General features: G+C 38.0%; 1 protein-coding gene across 2 annotated transcripts in view; it reads right to left on the reverse strand.

Annotated features, from left to right (window-relative positions):
* Window positions 1–23,023, reverse strand: part of CNST (consortin, connexin sorting protein) — a 95,138-nt gene that overhangs the window by 71,717 nt on the left and 398 nt on the right. The window contains exon 2 of one of the 2 annotated variants that reach the window (XM_055582067.1): window positions 17,471–17,548. The exons of the other annotated variant lie outside the window; for it this stretch is intronic. The gene's annotated coding sequence lies outside the window, so the exon portion shown is untranslated. The remainder of the gene's footprint in view (window positions 1–17,470; window positions 17,549–23,023) is intronic. 2 annotated transcript variants of the gene reach the window in all.

A 23,023-nucleotide genomic window follows, 5' to 3' on the forward strand; every position in this document is an offset into this window, starting at 1 on the left:
TTAAAAAATAATAAAAACATAACAAATTATATAACAGATTCTTTACCAGCTGAGCCACAAGGGAAGCCCAAGAATACTGGAGTGGGTAGCCTATCCCTTCTCCAGCAGATCTTCCTGACCTAGGAATTGAACTGGGGTCTCCTGCATTGTAGGTGGATTCTCACCCACTGAGCTAGCAGGGAAGCCCAAATGAAAGTGAAAGTGGCTCAATCATGTCTGACTCTTTGCAACCCCATGGACTATACAGCCCATGGAATTCTCCAGGCCAGAATACTGGAGTTGGGTACTATTCCCTTCTCCAGGGGATCTTCCCAACTCAGGGATTGAACCCTGGTCTCTTGCATTGCAGCCGGATGCTTTACTGTCTGAGCCACCAGGGAAACCCAAGAATACTGGAGTAGGTAGCCTATCCCTTCTCCAGCGGATCTCCCTGAGCTAGGAATTGAACCAGGGTCTCCTGCATTGCAGGCCGATTCTTTACCAGTTGAGCTACCAGAGAAGCCCTATATAACACAACTAAAAGAATATAAAAAGAAAATCAAGAAAAACAAACGCGCGATTATTGTAAAATGTGAAGGTAATGATTCTAAGAGAGAATACAACAAACATGGATTTTATTTATGCATAGAAGGTACTCTTGCAACAACCTAGAGGGGTGGGATGGGGAGGGAGATGGGAGGGAGGTTCAAGAGGAAGGGGATATATGTATACTTACAACTGACTCACGTTGAGATTTGGCAAAAACAAAATTTTGTAAAGCAATTATCCTTCAATTAAAAAATAAATTAAAAAAAGAAAAAAATTACTTTTGATGTACATTAGATTTCTTTACTGTATGACCTACATCACTGACTCTTTTATAATTTCTCTTTATATTTTTGTATTGAGATTGGAGGCTTGAATTCCAAATCAAACTTCACGTATCATCCAGTGAACTACTGCTTTCTTCAACTGTATAAAATTTGTTGCTTAATTTGTTCGCTTAGTTTATTTTTGTGATTTTTATTTTTAGAAGTCATACAGTACTACTTAAATATCTTTAACTTTTTGATAGCACCTTTTTCCTTTTTATCCCATTTTATTAATTTTATTAAAATATTTTAAGTATATAATTATAAAGAAAATACTCATTCTTAGGAACCTGAATCTATTGTTTGTTGTTTCTGTCGACTCTTGATCGTGGTGAATTATTCTGTGATTTTGGACAAGCTGCTCTGTAGGGATCTTGCATAGGCAGATTTAAGGACCACTTCTTCCAGACTGCTTTAGCTTTTGCCTGGTATCCCTGGTTATGTTACCAGTCAGGGCCAATTATTGTATTAATTCTTAACTGAGGAAAGCATTAATATGAACCTCAAACTTCAGAGTTAATAGACTCATGATTACCAACACAAAAAGCAGCAGCCACTTTCCAACAGAGTTATCACGGCAGAGACAGAAAAACTCATCTCTTTGCTACTAGGCAGAGACCCCCTTCCCCTAAATCTATCACTGGAGAACTGAGGTCTTCAGGGTCCTGGCTGCATGTGCAGCTCTCGGCTCCAATGCCCTGTTCAGGTTCCTTGGCTTGGACTTAAGGCCCCCTTTTCTGTCCCAGTGTGGCAGTTAAAACCCAAGTCTACTGGAAAACTGTCCCTCTTCTGTTGTCCTAAAACAGCTGCTGATTATACGTGATTATTTATCAACATTTAATGAATGCCAGGTATTACACTAACACTTTATGTATCTTATTTTATTTCATTCTCATGGAAATCCTTCTATTTTTCATTTCATTCTCATGGAAACATAAAGGGAATTGAGAACTTGCTCAAAGTTTATATAGCAAGAAAGAAGCAGGGCTGAGATTTGAACGGAGATCTATGTCAATCTGGAATACGCCCTGTTAATTACCATACACTGCCACTTTTTAAACATCTTTCTACTGCCTAGGCTAGTGCTAGATGCAAAGAAACCACTCAAGAACTGTTGAATGAACATTCTCCTTCAGTGTGTACGCTTGGTATTGGGAATCCTGAGAACAATTAAGTATTTAGCAGATTTTTAATGTGCTTAGTCGCTCAGTTGTGTGCGACTCTTTGTGACCCCATGGATTGCAGCCCGCCAGGCTCCTCTGTCCATGGGGATTCTGCAGGCAAGAATACTGGAGTGGGTTGCCATGCCCTCCTCCAGCTGATCTTCCCAACCCAGGGATCAAATCCAGGTCTCCCACATTGCAGGCAGATTCTTTACCAACTGAGCCACCAGGGAAGCCCAAGTATGAAACAGTGGGTAGATTACAGGATATCATCCAAACTACTGAGTAGAAATAATGTTGGATAGCACTTCCAGCTATGATTTACACTTGAATCACAACATTAAAATGTTTGATGGACTAGTTACGAAATTCTGATGATAGCAAGATGCATGATATTGTGATGAATAATTGTTACATTTGTCATCATTATAGAGACAGAATACTTCCTTGAGAAGAACTTATAGGCTAGTGGAGAGCACATGTGTATAACGTACATAGTCAGACATGATGAATAAATACTTAACAGAAAAAGAGAAAACAAGGGGAAAAAAGTTAACCAGGGATCTGTAAATTCATAGGATGATAAGCGAACATTTCCTGATAACATCAGTTCAGTTCAGTCGCTCAGTCATGTCTGACTCTTTGCGACCCCATGAACTGCAGCATGCCAGGTCTCCCTGTCCATCACCACCTCCCGGAGTTCACTCAAACTCATGTCCATCAAGTTGGTGATGCCATCCGGCCATCTCATCCTCCGTCATCCCCTTCTCCTCCTGCCCCCAATCCCTCCCATCAACTGACTCCAAAAATTGAGGTGGGAACTATTTGTATGTTAAAACAGATGTTATGAAGCATAATTAAAAAAAACATAAAATTCCAAAAAGTATTTAGGTTCAAATACGTGCCTTCACAAAATGATTACACTTATTGTGAGGAATAACCGTAACAACAGAGTGTGAGAATAAAAGCAAATATTCATATGGTTCTTACGCTGTGCCCTGTATACACTGATTCATTTAGCTTCACAACAATCCTCTTAGGTAGTTATTATTAGCACCTCTATTTTATGGGTGAGCAAGCCAAAGCACTGATAAGTACAGTACGTATCAGGTCAAACAGCTGTCCAGAGTCTGTGCTGCCTCTGGTGACGACACACAAGGTAGAATCTGAGCTAAGCTATTGAAGATGAAAAGCTGGAACAAATTAGGAGGAGGAGGAAAGGAAACTGTAATATAACTTACAATACATATAATACAAATTTATTCTTTGTCCTTAGAGAAGTCCAGTCATAGATGGAGACAGCTTACACTGGATCTATGCTAAAACATTTACAAAGACCTTTTTTTTTTAACGAAGTAAACACTGTATTTATTAAAAGATCTAGTGTAGCCTTTTAGGCATCAGGGACTGGTTTCATGCAAGACAATTTTTCCACGGATAGGGGGTGAGGGGGTTGGTTTCAGGATGAATCAAGTACATTTACTATGCACTGAATTTCTATTATTACATTGTGATACATCATGAAATGATCATACAACTCACCATAATATGAACCAGTGGGAGCCCTGAGCTTGTTTTCCTGCAACTAGATGGTCCCACCTGGGGCTGATGGGAGACAGTGACACCTGAAGTGTGTTGCTTATGTCCAGTCTACTCTGTGATTTTGTTTTGGTTGCTGTCCCTGCAGAAAAAACTCTGCTTCACAAAAACAGGATGGTGGAAATATAAGCAGGCTTTTCAGGGCTTTTGTGGAAATCTCAGGATATTCTGCCATGACTTTGATCTAGAACGTGTGAAGATTTGAAGGTGACTTAAACCTACTTTTAAGGCCACCATCATTTGCGATCTCAAGTAGTTGATCCTCTTCTACAATGGATAAAACTGATTCACCTGGCATCCATTCCTTCCCAGTCTGAGTCTTTTGTGGTAGGGGAGTAATGCTCAAACTCTTTTGAAAGCTGAGACAGGTGATAATGCATCCAGTTGGGAGAAAGAAGGCCCTGGGTCAGTCTCTTTCAAAATCTCTTTAAATGTTCAAAACATCAAAAATTCCAATTGTTCACTCATTGCTCCCATAATTCCAGTCTGCTTCGAATGCAGCCACTGTACCTGCTGACTTGAACACAGCTGTCGTTCTCCCCTAGAGTGACAGAGTGAGTTCTTTGAGCAGGCTGACTGTGTCACACAAGTTAATAAAGTTTTGCCACCCATTCTGTGTCACTGAAATATACTGCCAGTGGTGACTGTTCTTCTGAAAGAAATCTCTGGAGTGACTCTTGTAACTCAAAAACTGGCCAGTGATCTTCCTTTATAAAGACACCTCACTTTTGTGTGTAAGGGAAGACGTGTGTGCTCTTGTGTCCATCTCACTGAGCTGTGCTAACAGACGTGAATTAAGGGCATGTACTTAAATGTGATCATTTTAATCACACCCTGCAAAATGTTGTTATGTTCAGGTGACATTTTTCAGCTAACCAGCATTTCTGCATGGATGACACAGTGCATAGGCTCACATTCAGAAGCAACCTCTTGGTGACCTGAGTAGTGTAACCAGAAAGTTTTAGTCATGGCAGTAGCTCTGTCTGTGTATACTGACATGGAATGACCAATTCCATGTATCACCAATTTCCTGATATGTAATCATTCAAAGACTTGAATAGTTCTGCAGCTGTGGTGTTGGCTAGCAACAAAGGTTTATGTAACATATCCTCACGTACATCCTCCTGAAAAATATATGCACAAAAACAAGCATTGTTGCCTTGTCGTCAACCTGGATTGTGTACCACAGTGACTCATTAATCCTCTGATAATTATGACTCAATATCCTCTCCTATTTCATCAGTTTGTCTAGTTATGGTGCCAGCCAAAGGAGGAACACGTGCCGTCTTGTGAACTGCAGTCTCTTCTAAAAGTTCATGACAAATGTCCTAAGCAGCAAGCAGGATCAACTCTTCACCAACAGGAAAGGGCTTCTTAGCTTCAGTAATGCAGTTAGCCACTAAGAATGATGCTCTTAGTGCAGACACGTTTGATGAAGTGGTGGCCTTCAATAATTGCTTCTGTTCTTCATGTTCACACTTTTTCCTTTGGAAAATCTCCAAAGGCCTGTCCTTTAATGCAGGGTGCTTCGTCTCCATGTGGCAAAGCAGTTGTGAAGGTCTCATGACTTCATTGATAGTCAGTCGCCACATATTAGAAAAAGCAGGCTTGGAGAATGTGAATCACTTGTTGCAATGAACCCGTAACTTAAATAGGACTCTTGGTATTTTCTTTAAAATGCAGCTTTCTTTTTGTTGGCAGTCTTAGAGTCTTCTGCTGTCTCATCATTGGGTCTTTCCCCCATTTCAAAGACGCTCTCCAGCAACATTTGTTTTTCACTCATTTTGGTGAAGGTTATATTGCGGGCTTCCCAAAATTGTGTGAGACACGTGTGCAGTGTGGGAAAAAGAAACAGATGGAAATGGTATATAAAATAAAGGGTGGACCATACATGGACTAAAATAAGTGTTGGATTCTGACTTAGAGCCTGCTACCAGATGTGGCTTAATTGTCACTTGCCACTAACTCATTGACAGAATTTTGATGAGCCTGCAAACAATTGATTATTATGGTCTCTGCTGTTAACCTCTTTGCTAATGAATCTGTATCTGCAGTCACTCCCCAGCGCTAGCATCACCGCCTCAGCTCCACTTCAGATCATCAGGCATTAGATTCTCATAAGGAGGTCACAACCTAGATCCCTCACATGCACATTGACAGTAGGGTTCTCATTTCTATGAGAATCTAATTACAGGAGGTGGAGCTCAGACAGTAACGTGGGCGATGGGATGTGGCTGTAAATACAGATGAAGCTTTTTACTCACCCACTCACCTCCTGCTGTATGGCCTGATTCCTAATAGGATTGGGGACCCCCATCTAGTGGGTGCTGCCTCAAATTTGCTTACTTATTGTTTTAGGGCTTTTTCACAAGCTATTCCAATGCAAGTGTATTATTTCCCAAGGTAGAATCCAAGTAAGTAAGAGAATGTGTAAGAATAAGGAAGAATCCAAGCCTGAAGAGAATGTGTTACTTCTCTTGCAACACTTACCATAGCAAAGTCTGAGGCACATAATAGGTGCTAAATAATGATTGTTCAATTGAACTAAAACACTAACGTATCTTTTTCACTACCTCTTACCTAAGGAAATAAACTTAGAAAAATTGGTTATATCATTCAATATTTAAACTTTATTTAACAAAAAAGACCCCACAAATATTATCTGGTAGGAAACAGAAATAGAGGGGTAACTCTAAAAGAGCACTTTTGTCATTGAAAGATTAAATATAAGGGCAATTCAGCAAATCTGGAAAAAAAAAAAAAAAAAGCATGAATTAGAACAAAAAGCAAAGATTCAATTAAATGGGCCCACTCTACTTTCTGATCCAGAAAATTTTGAGTCTGTAATTACAAATCCTTCATTTTATGCTACGTAAATTAAAGGATAAGGTTTAACTATTCAAAGAACATACAGAATTGTTTTATGTTCCTTTCAAATATAGAGATGAGACAAACGGAACTAGACCAAGGTCAAATTTATTTTAATCTAGAATTTCCTTTTTTTTCAACAACAATTTTACTTGAAAGTTTCATCTTCTCACATTCTTGACTGGATTTCTCCACTAAAGAAAAATATAAAGATATTTCCATGCTCATTTAAAAGACAAAATGAAACCTAAGAAATAAATGGAATAAAACTGGTTCCAATAAAAATTATGACCACTCTTACTGAAATTAAGAAAATATATTATTTTACTAATAGGGCTCTCCTGAAAATTTAAAAGTAAAAGGCTAAAATCATAGAGTAATCTCAGGGGTCCAAGTGAAAATAGCAATATAGTTTGAGAATCTGAATGATGGGTATAAAATAGTGGATGCATTACAGGATTTCACCCTGACTACTACTGAGTTTCCCTGGCCCAAAGTTAGTTCAAAGTCAGACCCAGAAGAATGGTCAGAAGGTCTACAAAGAGAAGTAGAATAAGGAGGTAAAGGCAGGAGAGGGAAGAGGCTATGGGGTGGGGGAGGGGGGAAACAACAAAGTCATAATAGTGAGACAGGATTCCTGTTTACATTTTTATTTCATAAGAATTGCCAATTGTGAAGATGTTTTAACCACAAAAACATCTGCACCTGAATCATTCTAGCACATGTTCTTTTCTTGACTAAAAGGAAGATGTCCAACTTAGCAATCTTCAAAAAAAACCTACAACTTTGCAATGATCCATCAACAACAGAGGGTAGGATAGCTTCTAAAAAGCTAAGAATTGAATTAAGAGAATTCTCTGGTGGCCAGTGGTTAGGACTCCTCGCTCTCATTGCTGAGAGGGCTGGTTCAGTGTGACCAGAAAAAAACAAAACAAAACAAAACCCCAAATCAATATTTTACGAAAAAAGTGTTACTTTATTTGCTCCATATCAGAACAAGACTTCCAAAGGTTTGCACTCTGGCCCAAGCTTGAATTTTGAAGGCCAAGTTTCCATGGCTCCCAGAAGGCAAAGTTAAAACCCTTTATTAACATCTACCGAGAGCCAGCTAAGTATATAACACCAGGCTCGGTGCAGTGTACACTGTGCATGGAGTAGGGTGGAGCGGGGTGAAGAGGAGCATAGGACAAAAAGAACTGAGGTGTAATTTGTGTCCAAAAGTGCTCTATTTGAGGTGACAAAGCATATATGAAAGAAAGAAATCACAGGAGATGGCAATAATAATTGAGAATAAGTCAAAAGAAAAAAGTAATAAAAGCATAAGAGAAAAAAAATTAGGCTACAAATACTGAAATCTTAATTCTAACCAAGCCCTAAACTTGTTTGAAAAGCTTGAGCAAGAAACCCCTCTGAGCCTTAATTTCTTAAGCAATAAAATCATGGGCCCTTTTAATTCTAACTATTTATGCCATTATTCCTCTTGAACGGCTATTAAAAGAAATAATTATGATAGTCCTTATGAACTGACAAATTATTTTTACTTAAAATTAAAAGATGTAAAAAGAGAATTATGTGTTTATAACTCCAATACAATTATTAAACCAAAACAAAATTTAAAATTAATACAAGCAATACAAACACCAATATTAAAATTAACATTAATTTAATTTGATGTATGATGCTGCTCTGCAAAAATTAAACGTCTGTTCATAACCTGAATTTGGTATTAAACGTGATAACACAGGTTCCTTCAAGTTCAGCACCTCTATTTACCACAAGCACCTTAAGACTCAGCTTTCCCACCACTTTTCTCTACTAACTACTGAGAAACCTTTGTTTTTACAACATGCTATAATGTTGCTCCAAAGACATAACTTATTAATTTTACCCAGTGATTATAAAAAGACATTTGAGCACTGAAATCCCATAGCAGAAAGTTGTTTTATGGCAATGTTCATGATGATCTTGAATAAGCTTATGCTACTTTCTTTGGGGAGAAGGAAATGGCAACCCACTCCAGTATTCTTGCCTGGAGAATCCCAGGGACAGAGGAGCTCGGTGGGCTGCCATCTATGGGGTCACACAGAGTCGGACACAACTGAAGCGACTTAGCAGCAGCAGCAGCAGCATTTTCTTTTATCTTATCATAAAAATGAAAATAGGAAAAATTTTAAATTCTAACAATTTTTTTCTTTTTGTACTTCTCTATGTTTTATACATTCTCTATGATAAACATGCATTTTTTCCAACTGAGCTTTTAAATGATAGCTTTACTGAGATACCACTCACATACCACACAATTTACACATTTAAAATGTACAAATCAACTGTTTTCAGTATAGTCACAAAGCTGTGCACATACATCACAATAAATTTTGGAACATTTTCATCATTCCAAAAAGAACCTCCCTGCTCCCCAATACCAACATACCCATTAGTACTCACTTCCCATTCTTTCAGCTCTCCCAGCCAGCTCTAGGCAACCACTGGTCTACTTTCTTTCTCTATGATCAATCCATTCTGAATATTTCATATCAAGAGTCATATAATATGTGGTTTTCATAACTATCATCTTTCACTTAGCATAATATTTTCAAGGTGTATCTATGTTGTAGCATATTATCAATACTGCATTTCTTTTATTGCCAAATAACATTCCATTACATTGGTTTACCACTTTATCTATTCATCAGTTGATGGATATTTGGGTCGTTTCTACTATCTGGCTATGATGAATAATGTTGCTACAAACATTCCTATATAAGCCTTTGGGTTGTTTTTTTAACATCTGTTTTCAGTTCTTTTCAGTATGTACCTAGGAATGGAATTATGAGTCATATGCTAATTTGGTGTTTAAGTTACTGAGAAGGCACCATACTATTTTCCACAGAGGGCGTACCATTTTACACTCTTACCAGCAACGTAAAAGGTTACAATTTCTTTATCTACAGATATGAAGTAGTATACATAGTTTTGGTTTGCATTTCCCTGACGGCTAATGATGTTGAGCATCTTTCCATGTATTTACTGGTCATTTGTGTCTTTGGAGAAATGTCTATTCAGATCCTCTGCCCAATTTTTAAGTGGGTTATTATTTATTGAGCTGTAAGCTGTATTATTTCTGTTCTCAGAAAAAAATATTTTTTAAGGCATTGAACATATGCTAATATATGTTTTTTAATCACTAAGAATGTGGCAAGGTTACTATAAATACTGAGAGTTATGAAGGAACTTCCCTCACTCGTGATGTCTTCCTTTGGATTCATCTCTGGGGAGGTAAACTGATTTATGAGTTTGGTAAATTTGGTAATACCTAAGCTTAACTGTTTCGGAGAAGGCGATGGCACCCCACTCCAGTACTCTTGCCTGGAAAATCCCATGGATGGAGGAGCCTGGTAGGCTGCAGTCTGTGGGGTCGCTCAGAGTCGGACACGACTGAGCGACTTCACTTTCATTTTTCACCTTCATGCATCGGAGAAGGAAATGGCAACCCACTCCAGTGTTCTTGCCTGGAGAATCCCAGGGACAGGGGAGCCTGGTGGGCTGCTGTCTATGGGGTCACACAGAGTCGGACACAACTGAAACGACTTAGCAGTAGCAAGCTTAACTGTTTCAGCCACCTTTCTCTCTTAAGTGACCCTGCCAGCAGAAAATAGACTGCTCTGCTCTGTTGTTCTGGCTGGGTAGGCCTCCCATACAGGAAAAGACAGAGGAGAAAAGATTGAAACAAAGACTAAGGAAAAATTAGACAGATGGACAATAAAGAGAGGTGGGATGGGACAGGCACTATAGTACAGAGACTAGGAATTGTTAGCGGAAATGAGTGTGATAGGTTGGCTGGATGGGAAAAGTTTAAGAAGTAGCCAGAGGCCTACTAAAGTTGCCTTTTCAACTCACATTGCCCTCTGTTGTTGTTTAGTTGCGAAGTTGTGTCTGACACTTTTGAAACCCCATGGACTGTAGCCTGCCAGGCTTCTCTGAGGGCCTGAGGCTCCTGGACGGCTACAGTCCATGGGGTTGCAGAAGAGTCAGACATGATTAGTGAATAAACAACAACAATCTTCTACTGAAATATAGGCATTGTCACATGCTGTTCAGTTTGAATATAAACTGGCACAATTTATCAGAAAACAATTTCATAACATGTTCCTGACAGCTCAGTTGGTAAAGAATCCACCTGCAATGCAGGAGACCCAGGTTTGATTCCTGGGTTGGGAAGATCCGCTGGAGAAGGTAAAGGCTACCCACCCCAGTATTCTTGGGCTTCCCTTGTGGCTCAGCTGATACAGAATCTGCCTGCAATGCGGGAGACCTGGGTTTGATTCCTGGGTTGGGAAGATCCCCTGGAGAAGGGAAAGGCTACCCACTCCAATATTCTGGCCTAAAGAATTCCACAGACTGTAAGTCACAAAGAGTCAGACACGACTGAGCGACTTTCACTTTCACGGGAATGATTAAATAAATTAGCTTATACCCTAGATGTTACAACACCACAAAATGTGCACATTGTGAATCTATAATATAACTTAAAATCATAAATATGATCTCAACTATGCCTACACACACTCCAGGGACACTGAAAGTACATATACAGAAATGTTCACAGTTCTTGCTGTTGGCTGATGGGAGTACAATTTTTTTTTTTCCACTTTTCTGTATTTTGCTGTATTTGTTTTCTGTGTTACTTTCTGTATTTCTGTATATTTAACACACAATATTTTTTCTATTCAAGAAAAACGTTAAAGCATTGAATCAAGGACACAATATTTTTTAATAACTCCTCAGAATGCTACACAGTGAATCAATGTATTAATACTGTTCACCTCTTTACAAATAATCCAAATAAGTACAAGGTTATCATGAAGTTTAGCAAATTAAACACAAAACAGCCAATTTACTAAGTGCTCTGTGCGCTTAACATTGAGAAAGGCAGTCACTTTAACATGCATTATATCATGTAATAAATGTGTTTTTTTTTTTCTTTTGGAAACTGCTTTTATCCACTATCTCAAAGGACTCTCATTGCCTTAAGACCCTATTTTAGAGCAGCAAATAATCACTGGATACATTTGCCAATAACCTACAGAAACAGGAGTTCCTACAAAGCCAGTTCTCAAGCGCACAAAGTAGAAACCTCTATGGTGGAACACTACAGATCTTAGAAATGAATTCATCTAAACTGTTACATAACTCTTCTCTATTATGTTTACCAAACCCTAGGTCAAAAAGGTTGCATTTAAAATTCTGGAAAAATGAAGAAATAAATTCTACAAAATATTTAGTAAATTAACTATAAGTTAGACAAAACCAAAAAAGGTTTTCATGTAAATTTCCTTCCTTTTCTTAAAAAATTACCTGTATATATTTGAGACTTGTATTTTTCATCAAATGTTTTGGTGAAAGGGCTCATCTTTATTGCATTTCACACAGTACTTAGTATAATTCTGATCACCTATGGGCTCAGTTCAGTTCAGTTGCTCAGTCGTGTCCCACTCTTTGCGATCCCATGAACAGCAGCTCGCCAGGCCTCCCTGTCCATCACCAACTCCCAGAGTTTACCCAAACCCATGTCCATTGAGTCGGTGATGCCATCCAACCATCTCATCCTCTGTCATCCCCTTCTCCTCCTGCCCTCAATCTTTCCCAGCATCAGGGTCTTTTCCAATGAGTCAGCTCTTCGCATCAGGTGGCCAAAGTATTGGAATTTCAGCTTCAACATCAGTCCTTCCAAAGAATACCCAGGACCTATGAGCTCAAACATTAGCCAATGAACTAACAGGAACTAATGCTAGGTTCAAGGTCATTGACAAGCTACCATATTTCAAAACTATTCACTAAAGCATATATGGACATTTTAATGTGCAGGTTCAAAAGGATATCAGATTAAAATCAACTTATCAATTCAACTAGAATAAAGAACAAAACCATTTTAACAGTATTTTAAAATTATAAACCTAAGCTAGGAGCTCTCCAGTTTACTCTCTAGTCCCCTTTTGAACAAAAGGTAAAAATTTATTAATTTTATCATTTCAGAAGTTACGAAATTTCAAAATGAGTTTAGGCTGATATGTTTACTTTTAATTAAGGTTTTCTCTCATAAGCCAGAGGCAGATTACTGTTCAGAAAACACTACCTTTGAAAAGCAATGATACTCCAATAAAAATTAATTAATTTAAAAATACTAATAAAATTTTAAAAAAGAATACGCTTTGTGTTCTACAAAGGAAAAACAGTGACTTAACAGACTTATGGAACGCATGTTTCTTTGTATCTCAAAAATCTATAACGACATTATTGTCTGGTCAATTTGGCAACTGTCACCCTAGTCTTAGATTTTACTGCACACCAAAACACTGTATTCATCTCAGGTGAGTCTCCATATCTCCAACTACCAATATTCCATTGTCTGGTTCTAAATTCCTATTCTTTCTAACTTCAATCTTTACTGTCATTACCTCACTACCATTACCCAGTTTAACCACATCAAGAACTCCAGACTCAGGAGCTCCCTTGTGGCCAAGTGGTTAGGATTCTAGGCTTTCACTGCCAAGGCCTGGGTTCAGTCCCTGCTTGGTGAACTGAGATCCCACAAGTAATGCATCATGGACAAAACAAAAAGAAAAAAAAGAACAAAATTAAATTATTAAAAAACAAACTGAAAACTCCAGACTCCTACATTTTCTTTATTTTTTTTTTTAAACATTAGTCAGACTCCTGGCATTTTTTCTTTTCAAGCACTGAATTCATGTATCATCTCTAGCTACTTCCTTTGTTATCTTATATGTCTACTGCACCCACCCTATAAACCCCAGACCTGATCAACCTGACCACCTTCTCTGCTCTTATACCCAGGCTGCTAAAGAAAAGCACAACTATGCAGATTGGGAACTATAAAAGCAGTATCCTTCCAACATCAGGTGCAGCCTCAATGCTGGCCTGACATCCTTCCCCAATTAGCCCCAGAACCACATCCCCAGAGCGACGTTAACCTTCACCTCTGGCCTCCAGTCCTCTTCCTATTCCTAGCTCAGCAGTCTCAACTGGGCCATAGGTAAACAGAAGTTACCAGATGTCAGTTGGTAATCAGTTATTTCCCTTTCTTATCTCAGTAGCAGAATGTTTCTATCTGCTGTTCAAGGGTAATCTTTCTACTTGTACCCAGTTTCTTACTTTTTTCTACTTCATCAGGAGCATGCGTATATAATCAACCTATCTGTGAACGCATGCCTCTCATTGGGTAGGGGAGCCTCATAAAATGCAGCTTTCCTTTATCCTGATTCTGAATTTATGAACAACTCTTTGAACTGCCAGGAAAAATTCAACCACTAAGAATTAATCATCTTTCTGTAAAATGCATAGATGGTAAACAAATTTTAAAAACAAAGTAACCACAGAACTGTGTAAAGGCATACAAAATAAAAGGTAAGATAATTGAGGAAGATTTGCTTTTTTAAAAAGAATCACTGTGCCTTTTCTTATAAAATAATCTATTAAATTATTTTTGTCATAAATAAAATATTACCAAAAAAATAAAGCATATATATATAAGAATGTTTATAAAACTATAGCTGCTTATAAGGATTAGCAATTTATAACCAAGCTCAAATTAATTCTGAGTCTTATCCTCTTCTGGGTCATGGACCCTTTGAAGAATCTGACAAAAGCTAAGTAAGGAATGTCTCCTCAGAAAAATATACATTAAAAAAAAAGAAAAATGGACATACACTACCACTAAGTTATGAGAATTATTTCAGGTGGCTAACAGACCCCTTGAAGGCTGTTCTTGGACCCAAGGTTAAAAAACTCTGTTTTCAGAGATTGTATTTTATCCATGTCAAATAGGTAGATACTCTTTTCCTCTCCTATAATAAAATATCTAAATAAACATTAATGATATTAATTCTTACCGTGATGTGACACAACGGCGACATGCTAATTTATATCTCCAGTGTACCAAAAGTTAATAAGAAGGCAAGAATGGAGATAGGTGCAAAAGTGAATATGCCTTCTCACTGTCAGCCATTCAAGAGAAATATTTTGATGGAGGTTTGGGGAAAAAAAAATTCCAGAATAAGGCAGCTTATTCTAGGTAAGAAATTCTTAGAAACGAATTAAAAAAAAAACAGTACAGAAAAAACCTGTCTCAGAGGAAGATAACTTGCAATGTTTTGAAAGACTGCTGATAGAATATTTTTCCCCAAGATATTTTATTTCAGTGGAGAATACTCCCTAAAGGAAACACATATGACAAAAGAGACACTATTAAATTTATTCTAGCAGGAATTCCTTGGCAGTCCACTAGTTAGTTAGGCCTGAGTGGTTTACCTACTGAGGGCCCAGGTTCAATCCTCGATTGTGAGATCCCACAAGCTGCATGGCACAGTCAAATAAATAAATACACACACACACAAACACATATACTGGTTGGGGAACTAAGATCCCACAAGCTGCATGGCACAGCCAAATAAATAAATACATAATATATATAATAAATACAATATATATGTGTATATATATTTCTAGCACTGTCTCATATTAGTGCAAAGTTTCCCTGTGTGATAGGGAAGAACAAATCTGACATCTTATTGGATCTATTTCTTCTCCTTTAACTCTTTGTATTCTATTGTTTTTGCCAGAAGTTTAGAATGTTGCCAATAGCCTAAAACATACAGGATAGCCTAATCTCAAGACTCTGATCTCTAAAGGTAAAAACACTTTCCTATTCACATAGGGATAAAAAATAACATGTCTGGCTGGAGGTTTATAGGAACACTGTGACTGGCTACCTGGAAAGCTGCAAGAACAAAGGATTTCCGCACCAAGAATTTCCCAGCAACCAACCACAGGCACACTCCTTTCGGTAAAAAGAAGCCTGACCTCTAACTGGAGGAATGGTTCTTTGGGAAACTAGTCCATCACCTTCTCAGTCTGCTGGCTTTCTGAATAAAGTCACTCACTATTCCTTGCCCCAAGAACTCATTTCCCAAGCAGTATTGCTAACACTTGTACCCAAAGTTTCTTCCTGGCAAGTCCACCAGACATCAAAGGTCGGACAAGAGAGATCAATGGATTCTGACTGCTAAATTAAAGCTTCTGTTCAACTTTCATTATAGGAAAAAACACTAATTTTTGAAAAACCATGTTTTCCTTAAATTAAAATTTAGCTTCCTTCCCCCTCCCCTTCTCTGGAGCACAAGTACTTCTATAATTGAGAAGAAAGAGAGGAAAAAAGAAAGGAGTAACATTTGTACTCCTACCACCCACCCACCCCCACCGCCAAAGTCATACTAAACCATGACCTATTCTGACTTTTGAACTTTACATGGAAGACAGAATAGGAAAAAACCAAAAGGTGAAGCTAGGCAGAATAAACTAGAGGAGATATTATTCTGGATATTTTTTTACATACTCCGAAGCACTGGAACAAAATGAAAACTCTCCAGCAAAATACACAGTTTTATGCAAAGTTTTATACAAGTACATGGAAACTGTCGTTTTAAGATAGTCTTAGAATATCTGTTTCATCACCATAGGTAAGTGTTTCTGAAGCAGAATTTTTGCTCATAAGTTTCTGCACACACACATTTACTCTTGGAGGCTGTCAGGGAAGGTAAGCCATACTCTCAAGCATCAAAGACCTGTCATGATTTACTAGGGAATCCCTAGGTTTTCCCCAGGTAAACAGCTGAAAGAGGACAAAAATGCTGTAGGCATCAAAATCCACAAAATTATAATTAACCAAGAGGGTACCTGATATAATAAAAAATTATCTCCTGAATTAAATAGTTTACTTTAGGTTAATTTGAAATACATCTTTCTCTGACTAGCAAAAATATGAACTTTGGTTGACATAAGACCTATTAGGTCAATTTTAAACTAGGGTTCAACTGTAAGACTAATGAGACAAACCATTTCATCTTACAAAACATTTAATTATATGATCAAAGAAGTCTCACGACATTGCTTCTCATTTTGGCTCTTTACAGTGCTGATGCAATGCTATAGGTATAGAGTTATAGGTATAAACTCTAAGTGGAATGACAAAGAGCTCCACAACAGTTTTGTTTTTTTTTTTTTTTTAACTATTGAAGCAAAAGGAACCTAGTGATTACTTTGTAAACTGTTGAAGAAAATAAAGCTTAATGACTGATTTTGGATTAAGAAGTCACAAATGGATACAAAGTCTTTTCCTCAGGAAACTAAACTTTGCAATTTTCTAATCAGCATAGTTTCTACAAAATTCCATTCCTCTTTTAATTTGGGTTGAACATGAGGGAGGAAATCAAGTCTGCTACTTGCTATGAATCTTTCTGAGTCCTGACTTAAGAAAACCTGTTCATCCCCATAGTGGAAAAAACAAAAATCTAATCTTTGGTGCTTCATAAGGGGGAAAAAAAAAAAACTCCATGAGGATTCAATAAATAAAATGCAAATTCACAAAAATAAGTCCTTGCTGAAAAATCTTATAGGAAGATGTTTCAGTTCATTTAATAATTACTTTTAAGATTTATCTGTACAGTGTTAATAACTGCAGAAGAGAGAAACAGTGAACAAGAAAAACAATGCATGCATAAATTAAAAATGCAAGTAGTATGCTCTCCAATATCCAGGAACAACAGCATTCTTTATGTTATTATAAAGTTCACATCTTTTAAGGAAACTATTTACCTAAAAATCTATAACATAAAAGGCTCTTCAAAATGGTTGTTTGCCTTCATTCAAATTGCAAAACCACAGCCACCTAATTCACTGGGTTTTCAAGATGCAGCAAACACAGAAAAAAATGTAATTATTTATTCAGGTAGTAATTTTCCAAAAAAAATCAGTATTCTTATAAAGAGGATTTAATAGGTATGGGAATTACAAGAAAGCAAGAGAGTTCCAGAAAAATAACTACTTCTGCTTTACTGACTACACCAAAGCCTTTGACTGTGTGGATCATAAAAAACTGGAAATTCTTCAAGAAATGGGAATACCAGACCACCTTACCTGCCTCCTGAGAAATCTGTATGCAGGTCAAGAAGCAACAGTTAGAACTGGACATGGAACAACAGACTGGTTCCAAATCTGGAAAGGAGTATGTCAAGGCTGTATGTTGTCACTCTGATGATTAAACTTATACACAGAGTACATCATGCAAAATGCTGGGCTGGATGAAGCACAAGCTGGAATCAAAATTGCCAGGAGAGATATCAATCTCGGATATGCAGATGACACACCCTTATGGCAGAAAGCAAAGAACTAAAGAGCCTCTTGATGAGGCTTCAACATTCAGAAAACTAAGATCATGGCATCTGGTCCCATCACTTCATGGCAAATAGATGGGAAAACAGTGACAGACTGTATCTTTTTGGGCTCCCAAATCACTGCAGATGGTGACTGCAGCCAAGAAATTAAAAGATGCTTGCTCCTTGGAAGAAAAGTTATGACCAACCTAGATAGCATATTAAAAAGCAGAGACATTACTTTGCCAACAAAGGTCCATCTAGTCAACGCTATGGTTTTTCCAGTAGTCATGGATGGATGTGAGAGTTGGACTGTAAAAAAATGCTGAGCGCCAAAGAATTGATGCTTTTGAACTATGTGTTGGAGAAGAGTCTTCAGAGTCCCTTGGACTGCTAGGAGATCAGACCAGTCCATCCCAAAGGCAATCAGTCTTGAATATTCATTGGAAGGACTGATGCTAAAGCTGAAACTCCAATACTTTGGCCACCTGATGCAAAGAACATATTCCTTGGAAAAGACCCCGATGCTGGGAAAGATGGAGGGCAGGAGGAGAAGGGGATGACAGAGGATTAGATGGTTGGATGGCATTACCGACTCAATGGACATGAGTTTGAGCAAGCTCCAGGAGTCGGGGATGGACAGGGAAGCCTAGCGTGCTGCAGTCCATGGGGTCGCAAAGAGTCAGACACGACTGAGCAACTGAACTGAAACACAAGATACTGTTAATTCCTAAAATCTCCTGTGAAGTTGCCCAGTCATGTCCGACTCTTCGCGACTCCATCGACTGTGGACTGCTAACCTCCTCTCTCCTTGGGAATTTCCAGGCAAGAATACTAGAGTGGTTTGCCATTTCCTTCTCCAGGGGATCTTCCAACCCAGGGATTGCACTGCAGGGAGACTCTTTACCATCTGAGGTACCAGGGAAACCCTTAAAATCTCTTATGTACAGTCAATTAAAATATCAAATGCTCCAATGTTAATGAAAATGACTAAATCGGTCATTTAAAAAATATCTGTCCTACAGTCAAAGGGAAAAATAATCTTGAACCGTATTTTGACAAACACACACTACCTTTCCTCTCCACATGGCTAATGATGATGAACGGGGGTGGGGGTCGGGGGGAGGCTCTAAGAGATGGCAGGGAGGAGGTCATATAAAGGCAAAAAGTTTTCATCTCCAAATATGGTAAAGAGCAGAATCTGAAAACTGCGACCAAAACAATTTAAGAAATCTCAAGCTATTATAAGATTCAGAACTTTTTAATGATGTATTGCTTTTTTAAAGATTGTTCAGATATGATTTTTTTTTACTTTTTATTAAAGAATATTCCAAAAGTTATTTCAAATGCATTTTTAAAAAGTATCCTTTGGTTAAAAGGAAATATAATTTCCCCCCAAAGGAATGATCCATAAATAAAGAGAAGCCTATATTCACAAGAATCTTCAAGGCCCTAAACAAAAGAACACACTCATAAGAGTACTGAGACATAGATTATTGAATGTAGAACTTCTCAATAAAAATATAATCCTCATAGAGGCCACTTAAATTGAGCTTTTTAAAAAAATTTCAGGACTCTGCTGGTGGTCCAGTGGTTAAGAATCTGCCTGCCAATGCAGGGGATACAGGTTCAGTCCCTGATCCAGGAAGATATCACATGCCATGGGGCAACTAAGCCCATGCACCACAGCTAGAGAGTAGCCCCAGCCTGCCACATCTAGAGAAAAGCCCATGCAACAGCGAAGACCCAGCACAGTCAAAAATAAAACTGAAAAAAAAAAAATGCAAATTGCCGGGCTATCAATTATTCATTCTCAACTAACTAAAGAAAAATTAGCTAAGGCTAATTTGTAGGAACAAAACAGTGTATTTCCTCTTATCCAACTAAAATGATAGCAACGGATAGCCACCTATATTTAAAAACAAATTAAATCCTACATTTTCCTACATAACATGCATGCACCTCTCATGAAACAAGCAACAACCAGTAACTGCTGCTGCTGAGTTGCTTCAGTCGTGTCCGACTCTGTGCAACCCCATAGATGGCAGCCCACCAGGCTCCCCTGTTCCTGGGATTCTCCAGGCAAGAACACTGGAGTGGGTTGCCATTTCCTTCTCCAATGCATGCAAGTGAAAAGGGAAAGCGAAGTCACTCAGTCGTGTCCGACTCTTAGTGACCCCATGGACTGCAGCCCACCAGGCTCCTCCGCCCATGGGATTTTCCAGGCAAGAGTACTGGAGTGGGGTGCCATTGCCTTCTCCGAACCAGTAACTATCCCTTGCCCAAATCTGTCCCTGATCCTTTAACACTGCACACACTGCCAACACTGTGCTAGGTCTATACGGACTAGATTTTACAGAAGGAATTTGTTTACTGATCAGGTACCATAAAAGTTGTGGAGGAGGCAAGTTTCTCACATTAAATTACAATGAATATTAATTAATCCTTCAAGAACATTTTGACATTAAGTGTAAATGTAAAACCATGCAGCTAAAATAGTATTTAGGTAAGTTTAACAGAATACAGACATCAGGATAAGAACAATGAAGGATCATAGTAACCCACAGAAGTCTGTGAGCTGCGGTTACCCTTCCAACAGGGCTATCTTTCAGCCCTAACAGCTCTGAACAAGAGGCGTTCCATGTAAATCACCATCTCTGTTGCAAAAACAAGTTAAAACACATTCCTAGTCAATATGTCAGTACCTTTCTCTAAAAACTGCCATGTTTCTTTTATAGCTTACCCAAACCACCATGTACATTTGTGTTTTGCTGCTACTCCCAGTGTTTGGGAGTCAAAAAACATACCCTCTTCCTTCCTAATTTTTGCTAAAAAGGTTTTATCTTTCCTTTGATAACACCATCATACAGAGAAGCACACACACAAAACTCTTAGCCATACCTGAAACTGCTTCAGAACATGTCTCCAAAAGCAGATAATTCTACCTGTTCACCATAAAGTTCAAACTTCTTGTATGTCTTCAGGTTCTCCCTACTTAATGCCAACAGACTTAGTAGACAAAGACTCATACAGTTCCTTGACACATTGTTGACATGCAGATGTAAATAACTGCAACAATGACACCCCAGGAAATGACTGAGCACTCTATACATCTTATGACCCTCACTAAACAAGCACAGGGCAACCTGTTTATCCTCCTCAGTATTAACAGTCAACACTAAGAGGAAGAGACCCTCCAGGGCTTTCATCCTGCTTAGAATCATCTCAGTTAGAACACTGTAGCACTTCAGGAAAAGGATTTTTAAATTTGCCTCACAGAATTTACCCCAGACTCTTAGGATAAGAAAACATCTTAAGAATCACACAGAAATCCTATAGATAACATGCTAGCCAATAAGGTCTTAGCCACAAGCTAAGACCAGTAGCTAGTCAGAATTCAAACGTAGCAGAAATGTAAAATACACACGAAATTTCACAGACTCAGTATGAAAGAATATAAAATATCTCATTGTTAACTTTTAAAACAGATCACTTGTTGAAATGATATATATAGGATTAAATAAAACATGTTGAAATTAATCCCATTTTTTTGGTAATGTGACTAAAAACCTTTAAATTGCTCGTGTACTAATGCCTTGTATTTCTATTGGACAGTACTACTGTAGACCCACAGCCTTAATTCTGACAACAAACTTTTACCACCTGGCATTTCCCAATCACAACAGTAACATAAAAGTCAAAAGAAAATAAGTATTTTGGCTTCTTTATCAGTTAAATTGAGGTAACAATAGAAAAAACTTTAAAATAGTCAGTGGAATCACTTTGACTGACACCAAAGAGATATTTTCAAAAAGGCAAAAATAGTACCAGATGCAAAAACTATACTTCTTAAGAAAATAAGATGGGGAATAAACAACCAAGGTTTTTCTAATAAAGTAGGTCTAAATGCTGATTATAAGGTTCATCTTTAAAGTAAAATGGACATTTCTTTCATTTCTAGCAACTGGGACCTCAGAAAAATAAAATATGTAATATTCTGTCTCTTGTGTTGTTTAAGCACCTACAACCTCAAACAAACCACTATTAACACTATAAAAGGGGAGATACTTATCATAACCTAATTCTCTTCTCCAAAATCAGAAGAGAATAACACCACTCAAAAGCAAAATTAAAAGTGACATCATTTTCTCCAGGGCTGAATATTATGAAGAAACCAAATTTTAAGATAAGTATTTTTACCACAATTTTTAAAAGTATATTTTAAAAGTGAGAAATTGAACCATATAGTTCTCTAAGTGAACTATTTCTTCTTTTACTGTAACACATCTTTCTGCTTTGATTTTAACAATATTTAGACCTCCAGAGCTTGCATATTTCTGAATCTACAAAAATATTTTTATAAGGAGAGAGGGGACAGCTCAGTAAAAGGATGGGGGGCAGGTCTGGTGTTCACTCAGGTATTCAGAGGGTGCAAGAATAATAACTTCTGGAGAACTGTCAATGGCAAAATCCCATTTTAAAAAGAATTTTTAAAAATTAAGACCAAAGGGTCCCCTGGGCTCCACAACAGTTGAGAAGATACTTTCTATGCTGTCCTAACAAATTTATAATCGGAAAAGATCACAGTTGGCCACCAATACCTTCTCCATTTGATATTTAGCAGCTGAGTAAACCCTCAGACTTCTATTTGCTAAGTGATACATTCCTTAGAAACCTTTTCCTTGTGCATTTAAAATGCCAAGATCAATTACGCGGCCAGTAAAGTATGCAGAAAGGATGGTGCATATTTTAAAATAGGAAGTTGAATGCCTGCAGCTTCCTGCCTTGGTACAAAGAGTGATGCTGGTAAAGCTCTTGAGTATAATCCTTAAACACTGAAATCACTCTCAAAGAACTGAGGCTTCTAACACTGCCTAAGAGGTTAAAAAGACTGCCAAATTTTCCATTAGGGCATCCTATTTTTAGAGTCTTTGGAATCTCTCTTTTAAATTGCATTCCACAGTAAGATGTGTTGGACTAAGTTTACAAAAGCAACAACATAAGCATTCTAAGACCTTAATGTTTCCAAGCTTAGGACGAAATGCTAAGCTTTTACATTTTTCTTCTTTAAGTCTTAACTTTACACCTTTAACAACACGCAAATAAAAATAAAAACAAAGGTATATATTGGCCCGGAGGGAGGAATGGGAGGCACTAGGTGCTTCTTGACAGCCTAAGTGGTGAGGCGAGGGGGGGAACAGGTATGAAGGAAAATACAAATCACCCGCAGAGGTGGAGAGACTGTGGGCAACAGAATGAAAAGGAACAGAAGCGCAGAGGAAGCCGCAGGCTCCGCGGGCAGCCGGGCGACGGAGGA

Source organism: Bubalus kerabau, chromosome 5 (assembly GCF_029407905.1).
Source record: "Bubalus kerabau isolate K-KA32 ecotype Philippines breed swamp buffalo chromosome 5, PCC_UOA_SB_1v2, whole genome shotgun sequence".
Lineage (NCBI taxonomy): Eukaryota > Metazoa > Chordata > Mammalia > Artiodactyla > Bovidae > Bubalus > Bubalus kerabau.